The following is a 12600-nucleotide window of genomic DNA, read 5'->3' as shown; positions in this document are numbered from 1 at the left end:
CAATTTTATTATTGCATACTAAAATGGAATTTTGGTAACATTTTACAATAAGGTCACATGAATTGCCATTAACTCATGTAGTTGTTAACATGAATTAATGATACAAATACATTTATTGAAGCATTAACTTTTTATTAGTTAACAAATACATGATGTATTATCAAAACATAGGGAAGACGGATAATTAGTTAATCATTAAAAAATATATCAACTGTAATATCCTAAAAGCATTCTACTGTATAGTTGTGGTAAGTTAACAAAAATTTACATAAAAGATTTACAAAGTTAACTGATCATTGTCGTTATAAGGTAGTAAATATGTAACAAGTGATGATTTACAACTAAATGATCAATTTGTGGGCTTAATTTATGGTTAGATAGTTCATAGTTAACACATTATAAGGATAAATTGAAATCATGCATGTTGCAGTTAACATGATTTAATGGTCTGTGCTAACAATGTGCGTGCTAAACTAACTAATTGATTTATATACACTAATGGTTTGTGATTTCAATAAGGATAAATGTTCTAACGTCAACTAATAATGTTTTTAAAACAAATTAATGACTTACAAAGACAGCAAATAATTGGCCACACCAATAAGTAGAAGGGTACAATATTTAACTGACAATAGTGACAATGTGAATATTTTTTTTAAACATTTGAGAACCACCGTTTTAAAGGTTAGGTTTAAGTGGAAGGAGGGAGTGAGGTCCAGTCCAGAGTTTCAATCTCTGCATTTAGTTCCTTTACACTTCAAACCACATCACTTTCACAATGGTTCAATTGTTTACCCAAAAGCATGCAGGAAAGATTTAGCGTGATCCTCATTAGTTCTGCTTACTTCAATTTAGCAATTCATCTAATTTGATGCTGGGTTGGTTTTGTTTTTTGTTTGTTTGTTCAGAATTGCCTCCCCAGATATTGACTCACAGATAGGATGCATCCATATCAGACTATTAAAAGCTGTGGCTTTTATACATTCTGCTGTGGAAAAGATTACACAACAAAATCAACACCGTGCAACATTTGACCTCACATGACTTCAATCTGCATTGGAAAGCTAGCAAAAGCGTGTGTGTGTGAGTGAGTGTGAGTGTGAGTGTGTGTGTGTGTGTGTGTGTGTGTGTGTGTGTGTGTGTGTGTGTGTGTGTGCGTGCGTGCGTGCGTGCGTGCGTGCGTGTTGTCCAGATAAAGGTTAAAACATTAACAACAACAAGAACACACCCTCCTGAGTGGTCAAAGCGTACATTTTTAATATCAAACCACACCATCTCAGCAGCAAGGGTTTGACATTTAGGGATTCAGGATTAAACGTGTTACTCCCCCACCTACACACACTGATAATAACCCGGTTACATCAGTGACTCATACACAAACACAACCAAACACATTCTAGCAAAACCATTTCCAGTCAAACTGATTCCAAACACCTGTCACAAGAACACATAAATACCCTCAAAAGTGTACTTTAGTGCAATGGTTCCCAAACTGGGGGCCGGGTCCCCCTCAAATGATTATCGGGGGTCCCCAGATGATTAGCTTAATGTGCAACATTGTTTTCTCACTCAACAGTAAACAAACCAAACCAACATACAGTATAAGTGTACTGGCTATATCTGCACATTTATATAGTGACATTCTAATTAATTTAATGACTTTTAAGACCTTTTAAATATGAAATTGGCCAAATCGTCAAATATTACGTAAGACAGAGGCAAACATTATGAAAATAGCCGATCTACAAGCTCACAAAGCTTGGGGGGTCCCCAGTCCAAATATGATTATTTTGGGGGGTCGCGGCGTGAAAAGTTTGGGGACCATTGCTCTAGTGGACTTGTGGGAGAAAAAGCTCCATACATACTAGAAGAGCTCCATACAAAAACATCCTGTGGCCATGATATATGAGCAAAAACAGCAAATGAATGAAATATGTGCAAATATGTCTTAATGTCAATTAATATCTGAATGATCTACAAATCATATATCTGCAGCCACTGTTATGCTGTTTTATCAGCAGTTCAAACCAGCACCTCATGAGTAGTAGACGAGAGTCAGAGATGGAAAGAGTCACAAAAGTCAAGTCACAGCCAATGCCATGGTGTTTCCCCGTCTGCAGGAAGCCACGTGGCTTTTTTTGTCAACCTTCAGTTTTGCCGCACATCTGAGCCGTTAGTCACATCAACCTCACCGCTCCAGTCAAAGGCCCAGAGCAGGACACACTAGTCGAGTAATACCTTCAATATCCAATTAGCTTTTACAGAGAAATGAAACTATCAAAGTTAACACGCTGCAGGTTTAACCCTCAAAGAAGCATGGGTGGGCCAACAGTGACCCAGATGGGTTCGACCTGTTATAGGGCCACCATGAGGGCGCTAAAAGTTTTTTTAGGGTGGCAGTCCTTCTTTGGCCAAGTGGGAGTGTGCGTGCGAAGTTTCGCGGTAATCGGACGCTGCGTTCGTGATTTGTGACATTTTGTGCAAAACGGCCATTCAGTATGGAATATATAAAATCTGACATGTGTACTGTGATAATGTGATAATGTGTACTGATATGCATGAGGTTTGGACAAAATCTGTAGGAGTGGTAGCAAATAATTAGTTTTGCAAAGATCGGCCTCATGGTGGCGCTATAACAGGCCAATCTGAAAAATGTCACACTCCCTGCCGGGAGCATGCGTGCAAAGTTTCACACCGATTGGTCCATCGGTGCCTGTGATTAGCTGTTTACAGACGGACGGATGGACGGACGGACGGATGGACAGACGGATGGACGGACGGACGGACGGACGGACTCACTGGAGTGAAAACATAATCCCTCACCTTTGGCCTTCCGGCCTGGCGGGGATAATAATGTTGAAGCAAATGAAGGGTTAGGGACAGTGAGGAGCATGCCAAATTGACAATTGTGTTTGTCACTGTTAAAACAAGAATTTCCGATTTGTTTAATCAAACTTTTAAATTCCATTAGAAGAGAAAACATGTACTGTACAGTATGCAATATCCCTTTGGTCAATATTCAGAAGTAGGTCTGATGATTTTATCAATAATGTTTTGCTATCATCAGTAGTTTTAAAATTGCTAATTATTTCACCAATAACAACTGGTGGATATCTCATGAAACTATACAATATATAGTTAGTTTGTACCATATTTAGAATAATCAGAACTGAACAAAATGTTTACTTCATTTCACAGGCTCAAAGACTTCAAGCAATTCAACAACTTCAGTGGACTTTGCTGACCTCTGCTGGTGTTGACTTCCTCATCTTAAAGGTATGGATGAGTCACAGAAACAACATAAAAATTCAGGTTTTGCATCAACATTTGACCTCACATGACTTTATTCTGCATTGGAAAGGTGTGTGTGTGTGCGTGCGTGCGTGCGTGCGTGCGTGCGTGCGTGCGTGCGTGCGTGCGTGCGTGCGTGCGTGCGTACAGTACAGTATGTGCAGTATGTGCATACAGTATGTGTGTGCACATGTGAGTGCCACATAATGTGTTTGTGTGTGAGTGTAAATATACAGTACGTGTCCCTCCTTCCTTTTGACCTGGGTGGTCAGAGTATCACTTTCATGCATTCGCTGGGTGGCCACAACAGCTCTGGAACACTTGGCAAAAAGCATGCATGGGACAGTTTTTAGCAAGCTACCATATGGCCTCAGAGAGCAGTGGTTCTCAACCTGTGGGCCGGGTACCCACATGATTTGGGGTGGGGGGTGGGGGGGGTCCCCAGATGACAGTGAAGTGACAATTTAAGGACTTTTAATATATTTTTAAACCTTAAAAATGGCCAAATTGGCAAATAATATGAGAAAGAGGCAATTTTTTTGAAAATAACAAGCTCATGTAACGCCTTGCATTGTATTTATCTTTATCCAAGTCAAACTAAATGTAATGCCTCAACTCCTACAGTTCCAAGTGCTTGTCAGGGTGGGGTGGGGGGGGGTCCCCAGTTCAAATATGATCATTTTGGGCAGGTCCCCAGTTCAAATATGATTATTTTGGTGGGTCGCAGCCTGAAAAGGTTGAGAACCACACTGTCATAGAGAGTGTTGTTGGTGGTGGTGGGAGGGGATAGGGGAGGGGGGTTTCAGAGAAAACCACCGAAATCCCCATTATGATGAGCAGCCGTACATTCACCTACTGTGTACTTTTGTCTTTTTCTTGTACAGTTGTTCTATATTTATGTCAGAAAAGCCAACAATCTTCTATGTCGTCATTTAACATCTGTCCGCAAAAAGGCATTACACTAAATCTTTTCTTATAATTCTTTTAAACCGTAATGTTGAGAATACCTCAACCGTTGGAAATCTGTCCATTGTTGTAATTCAACGCTGAACTCAGGTATGTTTAGGGTCAGGGTTCAGATTGAGCTGACAGTGCCGTTCAACCCCGGTGAAGTCTGACTGACACTGCTTGTTGACCTCCTGGGTTGGGGAGGCGTTGACCTCATTTCCCTTTTCATGATCTTTGACCTCGTGGTGCTGATGTCACACGCCTATACCAATCAACAGCTTCTAGACAATCGCTGATGCTGTGACCTCCTAGTTGTCACCATGGAAACAGTGGTGGAAAAAGTACTCAAATGTTTTACTTAAGTAAAAGTATCATACTACAATGTAGAAGTATACTCGGTTACAAGTAAAAGTCCGGAATTCAAAATGTACCTGAGTAAAAGTACAAAAGTATTGGTATTAAAATGTACTACCAAAAGTAAAAGTACTAAAATGTTTGAAAATAGCAGATCTACAAGCACACAACGCATCGTATCGTGACGCGTTGTGTGCTTGTAGATCGGCTATTTTCAAATAGCCTAGGTGTAAAATAGGGCTAAGGTGGTTAATGTATGTTTTATAATGTAATAATTTATATCTGCATCGTAACTAGTAACTGAAGTTTTCAAATAATCGTAGTGGAGTAAAAGTACAATATTTGCCTCTGAGATGTAGTGGAGTAGAAGTAAAAGTATAGACAATTGGAAATACTCCAGTAAAGTACAAGTAACTCAAAATTGTACTGAAGTACAGTATTTGAGTAAATGTTACAATAGTTACTTTACACCACTGCCATGGAAATCAGTTGTTAAGAGAATATTTTGCAGATTTGAATGTATTCCTTTTGTTATTTGTCCCATTCCATGGTATTTCTTTTTGTTGTATGAAAGTGAAAAAACAAGGAATGTGAATTGCAGCCCACTGGTGAATAAAACAATGTATTGTCTCAAATCGTCGGCATTGTTCAGATGTGGCTGTGTTTACTCGAGTGTTTGAATGTATTTAGTATTTATTATATGTTTCTGTATGTCTCTGCTACCCCCCAGAAAACACTGGCCCATCTGTTTACAATATGAGTGTAAACAGATGGGTTGATGAGCAGAACAATATGGTGGTCTACAGTACGTGGCAGGAGATAAGGGCCGAGCTGCTTGCTGACTAGTTTATTCAGAAGGAACTAACGGGGTACCCAGCATTGTCCGGGTGATTGCATTGCAAAGATCAAATAGGCACAAAGTCATTTTGGTGTACATGTTGAAACAATGTGGCTGACATCAGCACTGTGACCTCCAATGACGTCCAGTATAACATTAAAGTTTAAACAATGTAAATATTAAAGTATAAAACATTTCAAAAAGTTGCACATGACCTTCCATGGATCATAGCACACACACACACACACACACACACACACACACACACACACACACACACACACACACACACACACACACACACACACACACACACACACACACACACACACACACACACACACACACACGACAAATTCAACTGTATTATATGGATTTGCAGAGGTGTTGGGTGATAAGAGAAATGATAAAAGTGGCTTTTGTTTGACTTATTTCTTTATTATACTGTTCTCTCACTGTCCTCTAAGGGCACACTGAAGGATTGATAAGTATCATCCATCTTATACAATATAGGGCCTACTAAGGCACTTAAGCTCCCAAGTGGAAGTAAAAAAAATGAATTATCCAGGCCATTGAGAAAATAACAGTATACTACTGATAGGTGCAGTATAAGAAATAACCAGCAGGGTGCAATGTATCACAAATTGGTGGTGGTCTTCATAAAGCTGGACAGAGCAAAAGTATGAATTCCCCCCAACATTGTAAGGCAACCATGATGTGAGCACACACTGTAATTGGACCAGCCCTGTGATCAGCACATTTATTGAACACTGCATTTGATCACTAGTCTAGTAGTAGTAATGACCCAAGGACCTGCCTGGTGTAACACTAAAGCCTGATTTATACTTAAGTCATACAACATCAAAGATAGCAATTCTACAAGCTTGTAGATGTGCTATTTTGGGCACAGGACACGTCATACTGTATACGATAGAGTTTTAGGCATAATGACAAAGACCCACATACTGTATACCTACGCATGCACACAGAGATACACATGAGTCACATACATAAACACTCATGCACAGCCAGAGATGTATTTATGCGTTTTTATTGGGGTATGTTTAACATTATCATAAATAAAAAGATATGTCCTAAAAGAAATGGGATAGAAGTATATAGGAGACCAAAGTATTTGGTCAAAGGAGACTCGTACTGACAGAGAGGTGGGAGGACCGTGGATGACGGTCAGAGTGACAGCTCGGAGGCCATGTTGCGTGAGAGTGACTCGGCCCGCGCTCAGACTCTGTGTGGTCTGGGTGTGTGGTCTCCAGCTGACAGGCGAGGAGGACGGGAGAGCCCTCTCTCTCTCTCTCTCTGTGTGTGTGTGTGTGTGTGTGTGTGTGTGTGTGTGTGTGTGTGTGTGTGTGTGTGTGTGTGTGTGTGTGTGTGTGTGTGTGTGTGTGTGTGTTTACTTTATCCTAAGCCAGGTCCAGGTTCTCTGTAGCCACAGCTTGACTAGAAAGCTCTGCCTTCCGCCACTCAGCAGTCCCAGTCTGCAGTATAAACACATCCCACCACCACTCTGAGGCTGAGGCCTCATTCCTACCGCTGAGTAGTACCACGGTGTGGCTTGTTCGACAAGAACTATTCAGCCATGTCTATAATGCAGGGGTCTTCAAAGTTTTTCAGGCCAAGGACCCCTTAGCTGAGAGAGAGAGAGATGAAGCAGGGACCCCCACTACATAGGCTATTGTATAAAACTGTGTTGCAGATAAAACATTTTCAAAGATTTCATAGATAGCTTTAATATAGACTTGTTTGACACACATTATCTTTTCTATTAATATGTTGGATTCATACTAATGTGCTTTTTCAGACCTTTGAAACACATTTAATATTTAGTCAACTTGAGCGTTGGCTCTACTTGGTCTGCTCTTTTTCCCTCTACGCCAACTCTCAGTAAATAGCCGACCTACAACCTCACAACGCCTCGCGCTGTGAGGCGTTGTGAGCTTGTAGATCAGCTATTTTTGGCTAATGTTCCCCATCACACAAAGATTTGGCGGACCCCCTGAAGTAACTCTGAGGACCCCCTAGGGGCCCTGGGCCCCCTGTTGAAGACCCCTGCTATAATGCATTGTAAATATACGTATAAGGCAAAAATACTCAATGCTTTATAATAACAGACATTATAAAGCATTAACGACTGGGCATGTATATACATGCATTATACTCTGCTTATAACAGTACACTATATAAGCACTCTATGATAAGCACTCATAAGTACTTATTATGCTTTAAAGATTTATAATTACTTATAATGCAAAATCACAATTCTTCATAATAGCTGGTCACTCACAGACTTTTCCTTTTGGCGAGGATCATGTTGTATTGTAATTATCATAGTTGCAATACATTATAATAATTGTATAACGCATTACAATCACAGTTATAATCACACTGCAGATCACAATGCATTATAAGTTAAGTATGTTTATAATGCAACATGGGCTTCATCAAAGGTTTTACTCTGATGTTTAAGCTAACAATGCGTCACATTGTGAGGGGTTGAGATCCCTGGTCCAGTGTGGACTTACTGAAAATATGACCGTATGCAGAGAAGTTGTGGTTAATCAAAATAATACATAAATGAAGTGCGTAAATAACATTAATTAATTTGATTAATGTTAATTATTATTAACATTAATATTGACTATAAGTATACACGTGGACATTTCATAGTGCGATAAAGTAAAAGTAAGGAAACCTCATACCTTACAGTATGTATTCGATGTGTTTTGTTTGACTGCCCTATTCGTCTGCCGTTTGAGCTTCTAAAAAGTCAAGATTTTACCGTTGGAGTCAGCATGGAAGTGAACAACAGAGATTTGAGTTTAACTTTAAGAAGAATAAAATTGTTGTTCAACAAAATGATTCCCTTATATCCCTTATTTCCTATTCATTCTCTGCCCTTACACACACCCAGCCACACACACACACACACACACACCCAGCCACACACACACACACACACACACACACACACACACACACACACACACACACACACACACACACACACACACACACACACACACACACACACACACACACACACACACACACACACACACACACACACACACACAACCCCCCCCCCCATGACGATCTCAAGGGAAGGCTATGTAATGCAGCACTGCTGAGAACGCGCCATGAAAATATAAATACAACCTCGGCGCATTTCGTCCATGTAAATAAACAAGGCCACCCAAAATTTTCCAATTAGAGCTGGTGTGGAAAGCAGGAAATGGGGTATAGAGGAGTATAGACCACACCCCCCCCCCCCCCCCTCCACTGCTACCCCCCCACCTAAACAACCTTGAAAAAGTGTCCAGGCCAGGACTGGGGACATGGGACATGGGACAGAGGTGGGAGACATTGGGGGCACATACTGTAGCTCTCCCCAATCATCTATTGCAGTGGTCCTCAAATGTTTCAATTTCAAGGACCACCATTACAGACCTGTGTTATGAGGGTCCATTTGGACCGCTGGTGGTCTTTGGACCCGCCGTTGTGATGCAGTTCTCTAGTCCACTGGTTCTCAAAGTGGTGTCCGGGGACCCCCAGCGAAAGTATAGTTAATACAGCATCACAATCATTTTAACCTCTTTATCCATTCATCCAGGTTGGCTTTTCAAAAATAGCAGATCAGCGTGTCACTTTGTGCCGCGCTGTGAGCTTGTACATCTGCTATTTTTTTTTAAACATCTTTTAAATTTTTTAAAAACAAAAATCTTGAAAGTATTGGAAAATGTTGAATAATTTGGGAAATAAACGAACACAAATCTTCTGTTCTGGGGGTCCCTCGCACAAATAATTTTCAGATGGGGGTCTGTGACCAAATACATATCAATTTGGATGGGGGTTCTTGACATGAAAAAGTTTGAGAAGCAGTGCTCTATAGTCTAAGCCCTTTACCCCGCTCAATCTTCACTGCCCCTACCTCTCTCCACTGAGTGATGTCTGCTCACACACCCACATCCTGAGTGTTCACTTAACTCTCCGAGTATGAAAATGGAGCCTTATGGCTCAATTCTTACTCTCTCAGACTTAACCACTTACAACCTGTACACTTGACTGGAGTCCCCCAGGGCTCGATACTAGGCGGCCCCCTCCTGTTTTCCCTGTACACTTAACATCTTATATTGCCAATATAAGACATGTTGTGAGCTTATGTTAGACCAGCTATTTTCACAGAAAATTTAAATGGTTAAATGTCCACACTAACACATGAAACTGGATTGAACCAACACAGACTTCCTGTGACGCACAGCCATTCTGACATTCAGTCATTAGACACAAGAGTCATTCATACGACATTTATACAGTGGATGGTTGTAACAATTCCTTGCAGAGTTGACATGCACTGTCTCAGGCTCGGAAAGAAAGCTTTGCATAAATGAACGCTTTGCGTTTGATTCTCAAAATCGACCGTCGGTTTCATACCACCAAAAGATTTAATTAAACGTCCGTTCCCATGCAAGTATGATGCCGTCTAGTTCATTTTGAGACCGTATCAGTCCCATCTAGGTTATCAGCCTATCCCCTCTCCAGTTGAAATGAGGCATTCTCACTGTAGAACTCCGCCAGTTCCGGGAACAGCTCAGCGCCACTATTACACGGCTAAGCCCCGAGACCACCCAGGCGCTGGGGTCCAGTTGTGTGAGGCCGAGGCAGCCTCCTTGCTTTGATAGGAAAGACAAACCCTCTCCGGGGAGAGATAGCGCTTTAATGGTGTAGCAAGGTTTGTCTGATAGCTGGTGGATCAAAGACAGATAGACTTGCCTGGTACTCAGCCGGGCAAACTAATTGTGCCTCCAGATCCCCACCTCCACTGTGGTCAGAGGGCAAGCAACATGAGGCCTATTTAGTTAACATAAACACACAACTTAGCGTAATTACCCCAGAGAGCTATAGTGCTGTATCATGAAAGTCAATTTCACACCACAAATGTCTGCTGAATGGCAAAAAGCAATATTGCCACAATATTAGTATAAATTAATTTGTCAGTCATTATTGCTTACCATCAATCAATGATTAGGCTACTATGTAATTATAGCCACTAACTACTTGCAATTAGCCTCTATATACTGCAATAGGTTACAAATTAGAAGGTTGACCATTTGTTTTCTATTGTGCAAACATTTCCAGTAACTTCCAAAAGTATCATGTATAGTGCCTCCTTAATATTTTCATCTACACTGGCAGTGGTCGCATAGAAAAACTGACATCTGAACAGGTGTGCTAGTGTTGATATTATGTTTTGCATTATGATGTACCATCCACAAATTAATTTTTCATATAGTGTGAAAGTATATATGGCGTTGGTCCAGGACACTGATAGTCCAGCAGTGTTTCAGTGGGGCAGATCCCCCTCATTCCATCGTCCATTGTTCGGTGTTTATGTTTGATTGGCCCGTATCTGCAGTGACTTTTTCCCCACTGGCTCCCAAGCAGCCACACAGGAAACAGCCAGTCTAAACACCAGGATCAGGAGCCCTCCGTCACCTCCACTCTGAGCTGCAGGACCACAGTGTAAACACACACAAGAGACACTGGCAGCTCATTTCAGCCCAGTTTATACTTCGTCGCAGGACCGCATCGCTGAAGTATAAATTAGGCTTCAGAACATGTTTGTGAAAGTACTAGACACTGTCACACAAACAAAATGATGACCGACAAATCGTTAAAATCATTGAGAGAATTTAGACTATTATGGAACATATTAATATCCAGTGTGTGAAGAAGATTCAGACAGAAAAACAGCCTGCCAACATAACAACCCCCATGGCCAGGAGGCCTCGAGCCCCCAGCAGGGTAAAAAGACCCAGAGCACCAATGTCTAACGCTTCTTATACACAGAAATGCTCTCCCTAAATGGTGATAAAATATGGACAGTAAATAAGTGACAGTACAATGTATAATCCTGCTACTGGATAAGTTGAGTATGTATAGTATAGTATCACTTAGGACAGATATATGCCGACACAGAGAGTAGAGTAGAAGTCACAGTCCGTGGGGGAGGTCAGCTGTTGGATTGACAGCTCAAATACAATTAAATAGAACAGAAGTGTTTTTGATCAGATTGGCATTCTAAAATTGCTATTACAAGACTACTTCCTAAAATTGTCCTGTTCCACTGAAAAATCACAAAAAAAGAGGATGATTTTAATCATTGGCTGGTTACTAATGCTATTAGTTATATCGCTAAATACGTTCTTAAGTCAAAGATTAATAAAAAGGTAAAGAACAGCAGGAGGGGAAACCCACATCAGACAAAATAGGAAAAAACACCATACGCTAACAAGCTTTTGTCTGAATTGGTCTCTTGACGGGGCAGCCTGGAGCTGTGGCAACCCACGATGAACCCACCAATCAGCTGGAGCACACTTGTACTGCATCTCTCAGACAGGCCTTCACACAGCCTGCCAGGGCAGATTTAGAATATAGAGCAAAACCTAATAAGGTGGCATTACTCCATCACAGCACACCGAAGGTTGCACTCTTCGAGGTGTAAAAATGAAAAGGACACACTGCAAGATTTACACTAATATTGACCTTCTATTAACAGAGACTTAACAGCCTCTGTCCGGCTTTGGCGTTAAGACCAGCTCAAGTCCCTCCGGGAAACATATTTTTAACAGCAACACGGTGGTTTTAACAACCCCGGTTACAACAACAAGTCCAGGGCCTGGCATGGCATGGGTAAGACCCTGGTCCTGGTTTATATGGAGTGGCTGAACATGGGTGGGAACTAACCTTACACCGCCGTGAACATATGGTTATCATTACATCAACACTAGGCGCTGTATTGACTTACAGTATATTAATTTGCCATGTGATAATCATGTAGATTAGCTATAAGCCTGTCTATCATTCAGTATGAATAGTACACTTGTCTACAAGACTATTTGTGTTGTGTTGAGTCAATCCGGTGTAAGTCATGATGACTTTGTCTTGTGGCTCAGGGTGCTACTTTACACGACTAGACATAGTGCATAGTGTTATAAAAGCAGAATTCAGCAGTCTATTTCCTCTTAGCCAGCTTATGTGGAAGGCATCTGAATCATATCATCAAACCAAATGACATCACCTTTATTTGATTCTCAGATCCATGCAATGCTAAATATGAATTGGGCAGCTATCAGCAAGCATATACACACCTA

Source organism: Gymnoscopelus braueri, assembly GCF_963280865.1.
Source record: "Gymnoscopelus braueri genome assembly, chromosome: 10".
NCBI lineage: Eukaryota > Metazoa > Chordata > Actinopteri > Myctophiformes > Myctophidae > Gymnoscopelus > Gymnoscopelus braueri.
The sequence above is the reverse complement of the archived record's forward strand: the minus strand, read 5'-3'. Positions refer to the sequence as shown.